Source organism: Panthera uncia, chromosome B4 (genome assembly GCF_023721935.1).
Source record: "Panthera uncia isolate 11264 chromosome B4, Puncia_PCG_1.0, whole genome shotgun sequence".
Taxonomy (NCBI): Eukaryota; Metazoa; Chordata; class Mammalia; order Carnivora; family Felidae; genus Panthera; species Panthera uncia.
The window spans coordinates 132,833,129-132,846,279 of record NC_064809.1 but is presented as its reverse complement, the minus strand read 5'-3'; positions in this window follow the sequence as shown (position 1 = coordinate 132,846,279).

The window sequence follows — 13,151 nt, the reverse complement described above, 5'->3', positions numbered from 1 at the left end:
CCGGCCCGCACCCCTCCTCCCCCGGGGCCGGGGCCGCGCGCGGGGTGGGCGGGGAGCGGGGCGGGGGCGCTCTCACCTCCGGATCCGCGGCCGCCGCGGCGGGGACCGCGTGCCGGGGCGTGCGCGGCTCCTTCCGGGGCGCTGCGGGCCCCCCGCCTCCGGCCCGGACCCCCTCCCGGGGCCGCGAGGGCACCCCGCTCCGGACCCCTTCCCCCCGCCTCCCCCCCAGTCCTCCGGGGACGCGGACCCCGGCTCCGAGGCTGCAGAGGCCCCGGGTGCGCCTCCTGCGCCCCCATCACTTCCTCCCCGGGGTCCCAGGTCCCTAATCCCAGGGGACAGAGGGTGGCCGGCGGAGGCCTGACCCGGAGCGGGGCAGGTAAGCAGGTCAGGGCCACAGAGAGCCAGGCCCCTGGTCTGAAGAAAGTCCTGCCTGGTCGGGGAGAGCAACACCCCCAGAGGCCGTGGGCCCACCCTGGGGAGCTTGAGGGGCCCCTGACGACCTCCAGCCCCCTGCCCCGGGTGAGAGGCCGCGTCCACAGGGCCTGCAACCAGGGCCCGGGCCGGGCCTGGGCCTCCCAGACTGGGAGCAAGGTGAGAAGGGGGTGTGGCCCCTCAGAAGCCCGCGGAGGGCACCTCGATAATGTTTGTGGGTCCCTCCCCCACCACACTCACATGGCAAGGTGGCTCCCACTCCTGCATTCTCCACGGTTTCAGACTCAGTCTGAGGACACTCCGTGTGGGCGCCTCAGGCCTGGCCTGCCCTTGGGGACAGCCCAGGCTGGTAGGGAGGCAGACAGGAACACAGAAAAATTCCCCGCACAAGTGCCAGAGCAGAAGCGGGGCCGGCTACCTGGTGTGGCTTCTTGGAGGTGGACACACCCCAGCTGAGAAAGTGTATGCCCAGGAGAGAAGGTAGGGAAAAGGCCTTCCAGGCAGAGGGAACAGTGCATGCAAAGGCCTTGGCATGTTTGGAATGGCAGCTTGGATGGGTCTAGAGAAAGAGGAAGTGGGGGGGAGAAGGGAAGATGAGGTGGGGGAGGGGGACAGACAGGAGCCAGAGCAGGAAGAGCCTTGGATGCCTGCCTAAGGGGGTGGACTTTATCAGGGACAGTGGGGAGCCATAGAAGGTTCTGAGCAGGGGCATGCCTTGGTCTGGTTTATCTTTGCAGAGATCGCTCCGGCAGCCCGGACAGAGGAGTGAGAGGGGCTGCTCAGGGTGACGATGGAGGCCTGGCTGGGGCCCTGAGGCCAACGAGGGGAGCAGAGACTGGCCGAGGGGGCCACAGGTGGGCACCGGGCCTCCTCTTCCTTTTCTGTAGTCCTGAATTCTCCCACCCTGGGCTGGGGCGATTCTGGGGCAGAGTGAAGAGGCCAGGCTAGAAATACAGTCTCAGCCAGGCAAGGGGGAAGGATGGTCCGACGGAGGGCAAAACCCTCCGGGTGGTGAGCACAGTGCCAGCAGCCCCTACGCTTTTCCTGGGGAGCAGGAAGCTGCCACACGGTCGCCTCCCAGGGTCCGTTCTGGGAAGTGGGTTCCCCAGTGCCCTCGAGCCACCAGGCAGGTGCCCCCACCATGATTACCCGTTCTGTCCCCCGGGGCCACGTTGACCTTTGCAGAGGCCCAGCTCAAGTCTGCCTGCCTAGTGAAGGTCAGAGCCCCAAGGTGGGCTCTTCCCAAGCCAAGAAGAGAGGAGTGGGAGAGCAGTCACCTGGGAATTCGGGGAAGAAACCCCAGATAAACACACAGGCCTGCTGCCCAGGAGGAGGTTTGTTCAGTGGCCCAAATTCACGGTCACCTCCACTGCTCAGGTGGCCACAACATCCATTTGCCACCTGTGTCATCCCGGAAACCTGTGTGTGCCAGGCTGTGCCGGGGGGCCGAGGACGCAGGGGGCACCCGGATGCGGCCCCTGCCATCCAGCCGTGGCCAGTGAAAAGCCATGGGGCAGACATGCCCAGAGACCAGCCCGGACCGAGTGTGGGCTGGGGAGGGAGAGATACCCACCCTGGGAGAGGGGGCCGGCTTCCCGGAAGAGGGCACGAGGACTGGGCCTGGAAGAAAGTACAGAAGGTGGACAGGGGAGGTGGCTCGATGGGCGTTCCCGACGGCAAGAACTGCAGATACCCAGGAGGAGACGTGAAGGAAGATCGGGAAGGCGAGGACTCCCTAAGGACGGGAGCAGGCCCTGAGGCAGGCCATGCGGGGCCTTGAGTGCCACGCTCAGCAGGCCACAGGAGGCCAAATGCCCTATGGTGCCTTGTGACCAGCGCCCAGGGCAAGGCCATTGTCTCCTGAGTGAGTGAGTGGGCATGGGAAGGGTGAGACCCCCTGACCTCAACTCCTCTTGGCACACGGAGCCTCCCAGCTCCTCCAGCTGTGCTGCCCAGCCCTGTGGAGCATGAGGGGGCATCACAAACGGGCAGGGAGCATCTTTCTCGCCCTAGGGCCGCAGGCTTCTCCAGCACAGCATCTCCAAGGGAGACGATGAGGAAACGGTCGTGCTTGCCTGAGAGATGGGGCTTGGGCTCAACAGCCCAACAGACTCCACCTGCTGCCTGCCAAAGACAGAGCCACAGCTTGGTAGTGGCCTCAGGAGACCCTGGAGGACATATGGTCCGGGATAGCGGAGAACTGTCAGTCTTGGTCCCTGGGGGGCAGAGCAGAGAAGTTCCTGTGGCGCTCATTCTCTAAAGCTGACTTCCTCACCACCTCCAATCCCCCCAGCCCGCCCTTCAGCTCCCAGACACCATCTCTTAAACCTGCCTGTGACGTGCATTTATTGAGCACTTGCCGTATGCCTGACGCTCAGCGCTTCTTTTGGAGCCAAGCGTGAGCTCCCCACCTAAAGGGCCCGCCGTTACCTGCACCACCCAGTCGCAGGCACCGAGCTCGGAGCTTGACCCACACCTGCCTTGGTCCGGGTGGCCTCTTGCTTCGCCTCGGTCCCCAGCACGGCAGCCCTCGGGGCCTGTAGCTCAGTGGGTGTCCGGAGAGCGGGCTCTGAAAGATGGATTGAGGAGTACAGGACGGGCAGGCTAGACCCACTCCTAAAAGAGCAACCAACTAGCAAACACAGCAGACATTCTGCTTTTGGAAAAATTTAATAACACAGTGGCACTTGTTCATGGAGACTAATAGAAACACCACACAATCCCACACTGCTAAGCCAGCCAGGGGATGGCTTGTTCATCTGGGAGGCATTTCCCACGAGCCTCCTATGTGTCGGGGACAGAGGGAGAAGATGCCAGGCTGTCTGGCCTCAGAGAGGCAGGAGGTCGACAGACGCTCATGACACCAGGGACAAAAAGGACAGCTGAGGACAGGGAAAAGGGCAGCAGATTCGGCAGCCCAGGGACACCTGGGAAGAAGGCTGTGGGTGCACATCAGAGGAGTAAGACTTCGGGATGACGATAAATGACAGAGAGACCGCCCAGAGGAGGGACCAGCCTGTACAAAGGCACAAGAGTCTCGAAAGAGCATGCTATGGTATCCACTGGCCAAGAATCCACCTTCTGGGAAGGCATCCCGAGGCAGCGGCTGCAATTGCTTGTAATAGTCCCACATCGGAAGCAAGCTAAAAGCCCAGCAAGAGGGGATCGGTTTAAAAAATCATGGTATGTCCAGAGAATTTCAAGCAACCACTTGCCAGCACGTGACATGGCAGGAAAATGATGTCCGTGCTCTGCACACATCCCACGAGCCAGCGAAGTAGGCTACACAAAGAAGGCACCTGAGTCTGTGTCGTGAAAAAAGAAAGGCAGTGGGGGAAGAACATAGGGAGCACGGTACAGCAAGATGACCCTGGGGATAAGATTATAGGTGATTTTTTTTTTTTTTTTGCTTTTATTGATGGGACGCCTTGTGGTCTCCAACTTGTCCATGGCCGTCGGAATATGGTGAAGAAAGGAGAGTGGGGGGCATTCAGGGAGGGGTGTGAGCACCATGAAGGGGGCATGTAGGGCAGGGGCTGGGAGGGTCTGGAAGCATGCGCAAGGCCAATGCCACACACGACCTCTCATGCCCCAGTGGCAAAGGAGCTTAGGTTTTCAGGACCTGCTTAGGTCCTCCGTGGTGCCTGGCACACAGCCAACGTGCAAGCTATGGTGAATCTTTTGGCAAATGGTCACTGGGCTCCCACAACAGCCAGAGCTGTGTCAGGCCCCCGGCAGTCACCCTGGCAGGGGAGGCCGGGGCAGTTCAGAGAGGGGACATCAGTATGTGCTGGAGGGGTGGGGAGAAGCTCTCTGGGGTTGGGAGGATGAAGCCTGGCTCTGCACCCCCACCTATGCCCCATTATAATCTCCAAGGTCTCCACCTGCCAGCCCAGGTCTGTCTGAATCCTGACACAGCCCAGAGGGAGGTCGATTTCAAAGCAGCTGTCTGACACGGCCTCATCCAGGACCTTCCTCCAGGCCCAGGGTGGAAAAGCCATGCCCTGTCAGGGACCCGAGGCCCTGCCCACCTCTGGTCAGACTCCAGTGACTGCCCCAACTCCTGAGCCAGGCCCTGACCGTTGGTTCAAAACTTGCCTCTGCCACTCACAGCCTGTGACTCGGAAACCCAGCCTCCTGACCTTTCCTGTTGTGAAGCTGCCCCAATGATCTCAACCCCGGGGAGGGAGGGGCAGTGCCCGTGGAGAGCCTGGTATACAACTGGCGCTCACTAGTGGTGTTTGCTAATGCTGTCAGGGTTCCAGATCCCAAGTCTAGGGATATGGATTCTAACCCAGTTCTGCCAACCGGCTTGAGACCTTGGCACATTCTCGTGTCTCCCTGAGCCTCAACTTTCTCAACTTGAGGGGGGAAACGATGTAGTCTCTCACTCCCACCCTCGACCAAAGATGAAGCAAGGAGATGCGGAAAGACCCCAGGAGCCCCCTCTTCTTGCCCTTGGCTGAGGGTCCAGCCAGACTGCTGTCCAAATGAGTCCCCCCCATCCCATTCATTCCAGGACACTCCCCCATATGACTCGGGCCATCACCCAGACAGCCAGGTATGGGAGGAGCCTTGTAAAAGCGAACTTCAGGATGCTAGCTAGCTGATTATGCCACAGGGGACGGCTCCAGGGAGGCCAGCTGGGAGGGGGAGCCATTTGTCACTAGAAAACATGCCCAAGATATGCCTCAGGAATGATGGCCTCTGCCCCAGGTGATGCTGCTCTAGGTTTGGAGTCCCCAGGAGCTGGACAGAGGCCACACCCAGGCAGGGCCAGCCACCCTCTGCAGGCTGCAGCTCGCCGCTCTCTTGGAGCAGGAAGGGTGGGGAAAGCTCTGGATGTCACCACCAGGCACCCCCGCCAACCCTCCGGTCACCCCTCCTAAGCTTCCCTCTGTGGGTGGCCTGGGCTGTGAGCCCTCACGCTGCCTGTGAGCCCCTTTTCATTTTTAGGGAACTTTTCCAGTTGCCTGGTAACTGGTTTATTTCTCACAACAGCCTGGCTGGGACCTCAGCTAGGGGCAACCTGCCCTGTGAAGGAAGACTACGAGGCCCATTTTACAGATGAAGAAACTGAGGCCCAAGAGGTTTCAAGACCTGTCCAGCAAGTATCTGTTACACTTGGGACTGCAGGGCCAATCTTCAGACTTCAGGACACCTGCTGTCCCCTCCGACCATTCTGTCCCCCCTCAGGTGTCAGGCAGGCCCCTTCCAACCTCTGTAAAGGCCCCCACACATCTCAGTTACCATCCCAGCACGCCAGGGCCTCCTGGGCTCTGCTGAGCTGTCCAGGGTCCTGGCCAGGCCCAGCCTTGCCCCGAAGTCTACTCTGATCCCTCCCAGGCTATCACTTCTTCCCACCTCTTGGATATCAAAGAAGCAAGAAGAGGGGAAGTTGCCCCTGCCCCCCAGCTCCGCCCCTGCACTGCCTGCACTCCCTGTGAGCCCCGGGATACCACACGCAACTCGCAGCTGTTTTCCTCTTCCAGAGAATGGGTACAACGTGGGGCGGAACGGGAGGGGGTCCATATTCAATACATTTCCATGGATATAACAGCCGCCTCCTCGGGGCCAGGCAAAGCCAGAGCTGCAGAGAGACTGGACCCGGCCCTGCCCTTGAGCGAATGTGGGGGCTGGAAACCAACAAGGGCCACACACTGATGAGCAGAGGGGAACACAGGCTGAGGGAGCACAAGGGACTTCCCACCCCTCCCAGGGGCAGAAAGGGGAGGTGCTTGGGGAGTGCTGCGTGACAAGGGCAAATACAAGAGGACATTCTGGGGTAGGGATGGAATAAGCCAAGACCTGGAGGCAAGAGTCAAAGGGGAGCCTGGGCTAGAGGAGGGAGGGACCCGGGAAGGGGTGGCACCTGTCCCAGCACCTCCGGAGTCCAGAGCAGAGCCCCAGGGAAGGGCAGGCCTGGCAAGCCTGGTCGGATCCCTTGGGACAGAGGGATGGTGAAGAGGTAGGAAGGCCAAGGCTCCGTGACTTGCAGATGCAGTCACAGTAGCTCGTCCCAGCGACTTGACACATGTCTCCTTCAGTCTTCATGGCCCCGCCAGCTCAGTGTGAAGCGGTGGGCAGGGACCGGGACCCAGTGGGCTCCACAGGCTGCTACTGTCCCCTCCAGCTGAACTCGTGATTTCCTCAACATCCCTGAGCTCTGCGTCCTATTTGAATAATAAAAGTACCTCCTGACCCGGTCCTGGTGAGGATCAAGTCAACTGTTGACCGGACCTGAAAATCGGGCTGTCTGTCCTTGGCTCACGCTGCTGGAACTCGTTAGAATTCTCCCAGGGTGGCTCCGGCATCTGCTGGATCCTCTGTGTCTTTCTCTGTCTGTGACAGCCACCTAAGAGCTGCCCTACACCCATAACTCTGTCCAAACCCAGCTTGGATTTGTGGGCGCCAGGACACAGGTGACCCCATCCACACGAGGACCTCACAGAGGGCCCAGGTGCCACGGCTAGTAGCAAGAGTACTGGTTTGAGTCAGACTATCTGGCCCCAGGGCCGGGTCAATGTTGGGGCCAGAGCCAAATACAGAGAAGAAGGGAGGAAATTTGGGCTTGCTCCTGGGACCCAGGAAAGGAATGAATGGACGGGGGGGGGGGGGGGGGGGTCTTGGCTCTCTGGCTGTAGAAGCCCAAACCCAGACCCTTGCTGCTCCAACTGGGAGGCCTGTGGGAGGCTCAGATAAGATGCCTGGGACACAGGCCTGGGTCCCCACACAGACACCTGACCCGGACCCAGCAGACAGCAGGGCCCCCAGGGTGGGCCAGACCCTGGAACGAGCGCCCTGGGGAGGCGAAGGCACTAGGCACCCATTCAGAGAGGGCAACTCCTTCAAAGGCAATGAGAGCTGAAAGCTGGCCATCCCTGTGCCCCACCTCATATCTGTCACTCCTACATTGCGCTGCACCCCAAGCCCGGTCCACCTGTCCCCCCAAATCCAGCCCCTCGCATCCTCACATCCTTCCATGGGGTTCCTGCTCCCCACACTGCAGTCGTGGTGCCCCTGCCCTGCGTGGAGACCCTCGGTGTCTCCCCACTGCCCCTATGTCTGCATCCTGCCCCTCCCACCCAGGATACGCCTGCTCAGGCAACCTACCCCTCCTGGGCCCCCCCACCGGAATGGAGCTGTGCTAGTCTGCCTCCCTCCGCCCGTGGCCGGTAAGCAGCGAGGCCCTGAGCCTGTGAACCTCAGGTGGGATCAAGAGCCAAGGGGGCAGCCGGCAGGCCTGGGCTGGGCTGGGGGCCTGGGCAGGGTGCTTGACCTGTCGCCTCACTTGGAAGACGAGGGTAAAGTCACCCGCCTTGTTAGGTTGCGCTGATCACATGGGATAAGGATAGTGGGCTGCTGAGTGCTGGCTGTGACTCTCAGGAAGTACAAATCCGTGACGGTCCCCAGGAGACCCAGGAGGCCCCTGCCCGAGCCCCTCCTTGATACTCGTGTCCCCAGGCTACTCACTGCCAGGCCCCAGCTCCATTCCTGCCACCCAGCAGGCTCTCGGCGAACACTAAATGCGCCAGAGGTATGAGAGGAACCCCAGGAAGCACCCCCACTTTTGCTGATGCCTGAAATCTCCGCACCGGGGAGCTGTTATCCTTGGTGAAAGACAAAAATCCCAGGGCGGCATTACAGTAGGTGGGGGAACAGCAGAGCTGGGGGAGGCCGAGCCAGCCTCCTCAAGCAGATGGCCCCCAGCCCCCTCCTTCGGAAAGGAAGCCCCCCCACACTCCCATAGGGAATCATGCCTCTATTTGGCATGTCCCAGATGGCCACCATGCCCTGCTTCCCCAGAGGTCATTTCCTATCAGAAGTTCTTCCTTATGTTGAGCTCGTAGCTCCTTCCCCGCCTTGCTCCCCGCCCAGCTTCCAGGGCTGCATGGAATCCGTGAGGGGCCCTGGGCCCACCAGCACAACTCCCCGAATCTGCTCCTCCCCAGACTCACAGCGCCATCCCTCAGCGACTGTCCCTCAGCTAACCTGGCCACGTACCCCCTGCCCATCTTGGTCCTCTTCTCCAGGTTCTCTCTCGCCTCCAGGTGTGACATCCAAATCAGCACTGTAGCAGTCATTCACACCCTAGTCTGAATGTTTCCAGCCCTTTTCTAACAGAAGAGTTGAGTCAGAATCATCAAAGGGGGGTAGGGAGAGCTCTCATTGCCCTTCTGTTCCAACGTCATCTTAACTCCCAAGGTCTACAAATAGGAAACTGAGGTCCGGATTACAAAAGAAACCTGGGAGAGGGAATACTCTGTCTCCAGTTTAGAGGGAAGGATAAACAGCTCCTGAAGAGGAGGGTCAAGGGAGGGGGGCGGGGGCTGAAGACAGACTTGTGATCTCCCCATCTGGGACTGACGATGCCTGAGGCCATAGGGGCTGCTGATAAACCTTATTGCTCGAATTCATCAGGATAGTCACCCATTCTACAGATGAGGAAAGTGAGGTGGGAGCCTTTGAGAGACTTGCCAAAAAAGGCATTGCAACTGCCCGGATCTTCCTGACCTCAACCTCCACGTGCTTCCAGGTGACAATGCCCTGCAGGCAGCCGAGGGAAAGGGAAAGATGGGTGTGCCTGGACCATCCCCAGGCCGCCCCTGATGGAACATCACTCATTGAGCCTCCTTGCTGACTCCCGTTCTCACACACACACACACACACACACACACCCCGCACGCCCTGCCGCTGTAGCACACCCAGACGCATTATGCTTTTAGTCCTCAAACCACCTGGAAACATGGCACTGTTATTTCCAGGTTACAGATGACAAGCTGGGGCTGAGGGAATGGACTTGCCCAAGGTCGCACCTCGAACCCCTGGGAGGGCTGCAGTGACACCCAGTTCCGGCCCCATTCCATCCCGGGCCTCTGGCTCTCTGCTGCGGCCTGGGCGCCAGAGGGGCAGCACCGGAACAGCTCGAGCCCTACGCGTTCCATCGTGTGCCCAGAGCAGACATCGCTAATCGATTACGGTGCTCCTGTGTCCCCTGGGATGCAGCCTCAGACTCCTTGCACAGGGCTGAAGGCAGCCTCTGTGAAGAACTGGCCCTAGAAACATCGACTTGCCTCCGCCAGAGGACCTGCTGGACCGGCTGATCTCCTAGCTGCCTGTGGGGCCTCATCGTGCCCCGCCATGTGTAACAGAGGCCGTCTCTTCCCTGCCACGTCGGGCCTGGAGCTGACCAGGGACTCACGGTGGTTGTGCAGAGCTCCCCAGCCGTGCACAACACCCTCTCTCCCCACAGACCTGCCCCTTCCCCATAGCTCGCCGGGGCCTCTAACCACCCCAACCTTGAAGATGGCCATTTTTTTTGCACCATTGAGCCTTGAACCACCCCCCCCCAAACCCAAAGCTGCAGCCCTTCCCGAAACCCCCTCTCAGACTTCCCCTCCAGCCTCTGGGACCCCTCTAGCCTCTGGGACCCATATAGCCAATATGCCAATACGTCCTTTGCCACATCTTTGAGCATTCCCAGGAGATCGGTTCCTCTCCACCTGCCTTTATACCTGCTCATGTCTCCCAACTCAGGAAATAAGACTTCTGTCCCTCCCACGTCACCCTCCAGCTACTACACATCTCTTCCTGCTTCTTAGCCAAGTTTCCCAAAAAAGGGCCTCCACACGTGCCCTCTCCCCTTCCCTGCCCCACCTGCCCTCTCCTCAGGCCAGAGCATGGCCGCCAACAGCCTCCCGGTGCCCACGATGGTCCAGCTCATCCCCAGCCATGTAGGCCTCTCCCCCTGCGATCGGGACAGAGTCCAGCTTCCCAGCCACGGCCTTCAGCTCTGCATGTCCTGGTCCTGGGGACATCTCCAGTCTCGCCCTGTGCCCCACCCTCCACCCTACTCTCCAGACACCCTGACCAACTTCCTTCTGGCTGGCTCTGGGACTCCACTCCGGCTCAATCCTCTGCCCGTGGCGAATAATGACAGCAGCAATAACAAAACTGTCGCTTATTCAGAACTACCCTGCACCCGGCATCGTGCAGAAACAGACCAGCTAACCCCGTCCTCTGTCAAGTCTATTTTCCTCACTGACTCCGAAAACACTGACTGGTGCACCTACTATGGGCCGCACTCTTTTGTAAGCACGAGGGTAGGGCGGGGAGTTGTGATGCCGGTATTTTTGGTCCGATTGTGTGCAGGTGGGGAAACTAACAGGCCTGTCTGGGCTCACACGGCCATGAGGCAGACCCTAGCACCTTACACCCACCCAGCCCCCCATGTCACGCCTCCCCTCCGAATGGGACCCGGAATCCTGCCCACCCCGCCCCCTCCCCTCCTTTGCCCCCGGGGCCCAGCACCCTCGGCTCTTTGTTCTCCTCCCTGGGAGCCCCCTCCCACCATCCCCACCACCTAGCCGCCAGCCTGGCTGCTGCCTCCTCCCCGGGAGCCACTGCCAAGCCGTCAGCTCCTTTCATCACCCCGAGGCAGCCGGCGGGAGCGCCAGCAGCTTCTTTGGCACAGACCCGCCTCCGGCCACCCGCCACGCGTTCTCAGGCACAGACGTCAGGCCGGCAGGGCGGGCACCTGGCCCCAGGCCCGTGGCGGCAGAAGGGGGGAGGGGGTCAGCGCGGGGGGGGATCCAGCCCTCCCCATTTACAAACCAGGAAACTGAGGCTGGGGATCGATCGGTCTGCCTCTTTTGAAATTGTCTGAATTTGTCAAGTCAACCCACTGAGCGACAATCTGTGGAAGGCAGTTCCCTCTGCTGGATGCTCTCCATTCGACCCGCCGCCGTGGGCGCCTGGGAGCTCAGCAAGGGTGGGCACTTCCTCAGAGGGGCCTGCCTGTCATCCGGGTACAAGCGCCCCCTCAGCGTTCGTAGCACCCACCCCAGACGCCTGGCGGGTGGTCAGCCCAAGGGGCATCTGATGACTAAGGAAACTCGGGGCTCCACCATCCAGGTGTGCGGGCACCTGGCCGGCCTTTCAGGACAGCTGGGCTTGGCTCCTACAGGCTGGACCTCTGTCCCCATCCTGACTCTGAGCCCCCAGGCGCAGCTGAGAGCTGGGCAGGGACACCTGACCCCACAGAGAGGCCCGTGACCTTAGGAAACTCTGTCCCACATCTTTGGCAGTGAGCTTTGGACGAGAGCCCGGCTCTGGCTCCAGGATCAGCTCCTTCAAATCCCTGCTGGTTCTCTGACACTTCACTTCCTCCTCTGCCAAATGGATTCTTCGTGGTCAGGCCGGTGACAGGTGAAAGGGGGTGACAGACGCGGCCTGCCCTCGCCTGTCCTGCTGCTGCCCTCCCTTCCGTGAGACAGCTGTGAGTGGTGAAGGGCCCCTGCAGAGAGGCAAAGGCAGCGGCCCGTCCCGTCCGGGGCCTCCGTCTGCCCCCTCGGGGTGCCGTGGAGAAGCACAGACCAGGCCTGCAGGACACGGGATGCCTGCTGGAGGCAAGGGCCCCGCAGCGAGGGAGAAGAGCTTCCGCGACGGGAACCACGTCTGAGGAGGGTAAGGAAAAGGGCTGATACCTGCGGGGGACGGTGAGTTGACAAAAGGTGGAGACACAAGCATGTGGAAGGGCAAGACCCACGCAGCCCTGAGGCCCCGGCCCCCACACCTTCAGCGCCCAGCCGCCTGCCCACTCCAGGCCCGGGGTCTGCGGGTTCCACCTTCAGACTCATGGGCAAGATTCCCATTGGGCCGCTCTTGGGTCCGGCGTCCATCCTGGACCAATCAGCTGTGGCGGGGAGGGCGTGGTCCCATAGCGCAGAGTGAGCCTGGCCAATCAGAGAGAGGAGAATCTGTGGGCGGGGCAGCCGTGGGCAGGTGTCTTCTCATTTCACCGGTGGGAGGTTGGCCGGCCTCCCCGCGTCCAGACGCCCCTCGGTAGTGTGTCCCAGCATTCTTGGACCAACCCAAAAGCCTTGAGATGGGAGGGAGACCCTGACGGCAGGGGGTGGACTTCCGGACATGGGGCAGGACAGACAAGAGGAGGTCCCTGTTTCAAGCATTGACGCTGGTAATGAGGGGCCAGGACGTGATCCAGGAGGAGGGGGCGTGGATGCAGAAAGGAATAGGAGAGTATACTGTGACCCAAGCCAGTGGGGGCAGGTGGAAGAGGAGAGGACGCTGTGGCCAGGGTTCCAGGGTGCACGGTGGGCTTTCTGGGTGAGAGGGCGAATGGAGCGAGGGAGGGAAGCCAGCTCGGGGGGAGGTTGGAGAGGTCGGTCTGAAACACCCTGAGCCTGAGGGAGAGAAGACGAGAGGGTGGTGGCCACGGAGGAGGGGGCCTGGGCTGCCATCAGGGATTGGGGGGGTGACTGGCATGGGCAGAGGTCGCCTGAACGGTCAGGAGAGTGGTCCAGATCAGCTGGGGGATGCCTAGAAAAGAAGGGAAGTCAGGACAGAGTGTGAAGAGCCCAGCATTCTAAAGAGGGTCGCGGGAAGGAATGGGAGAAGTGGGCAAGGAGGCTGAAAGAGAACGGGAGGGACGAGACCCAGTCCCGGAGGGCCTCAGTGGGAGAACTTGGACCTCACAACCAGGTCACAGAGGGTCCCCGAGGAGAGGGTCCCCGAGGGGGCTGGATGGAGGAAGTGGGAAGAGAGACGCTCCCCCCAAACAGACCACACTTCTCTGTGCCCCCGATTCTTCACATTTGGGTGCAGTTCTCCATTGTGTTGAGAACGATGACCACGACGTCCATCAGGGGCAGAGATTTCTTTGGCTAGAAGGAGCCAGTGTCTGAAACATGCTGGGAAAT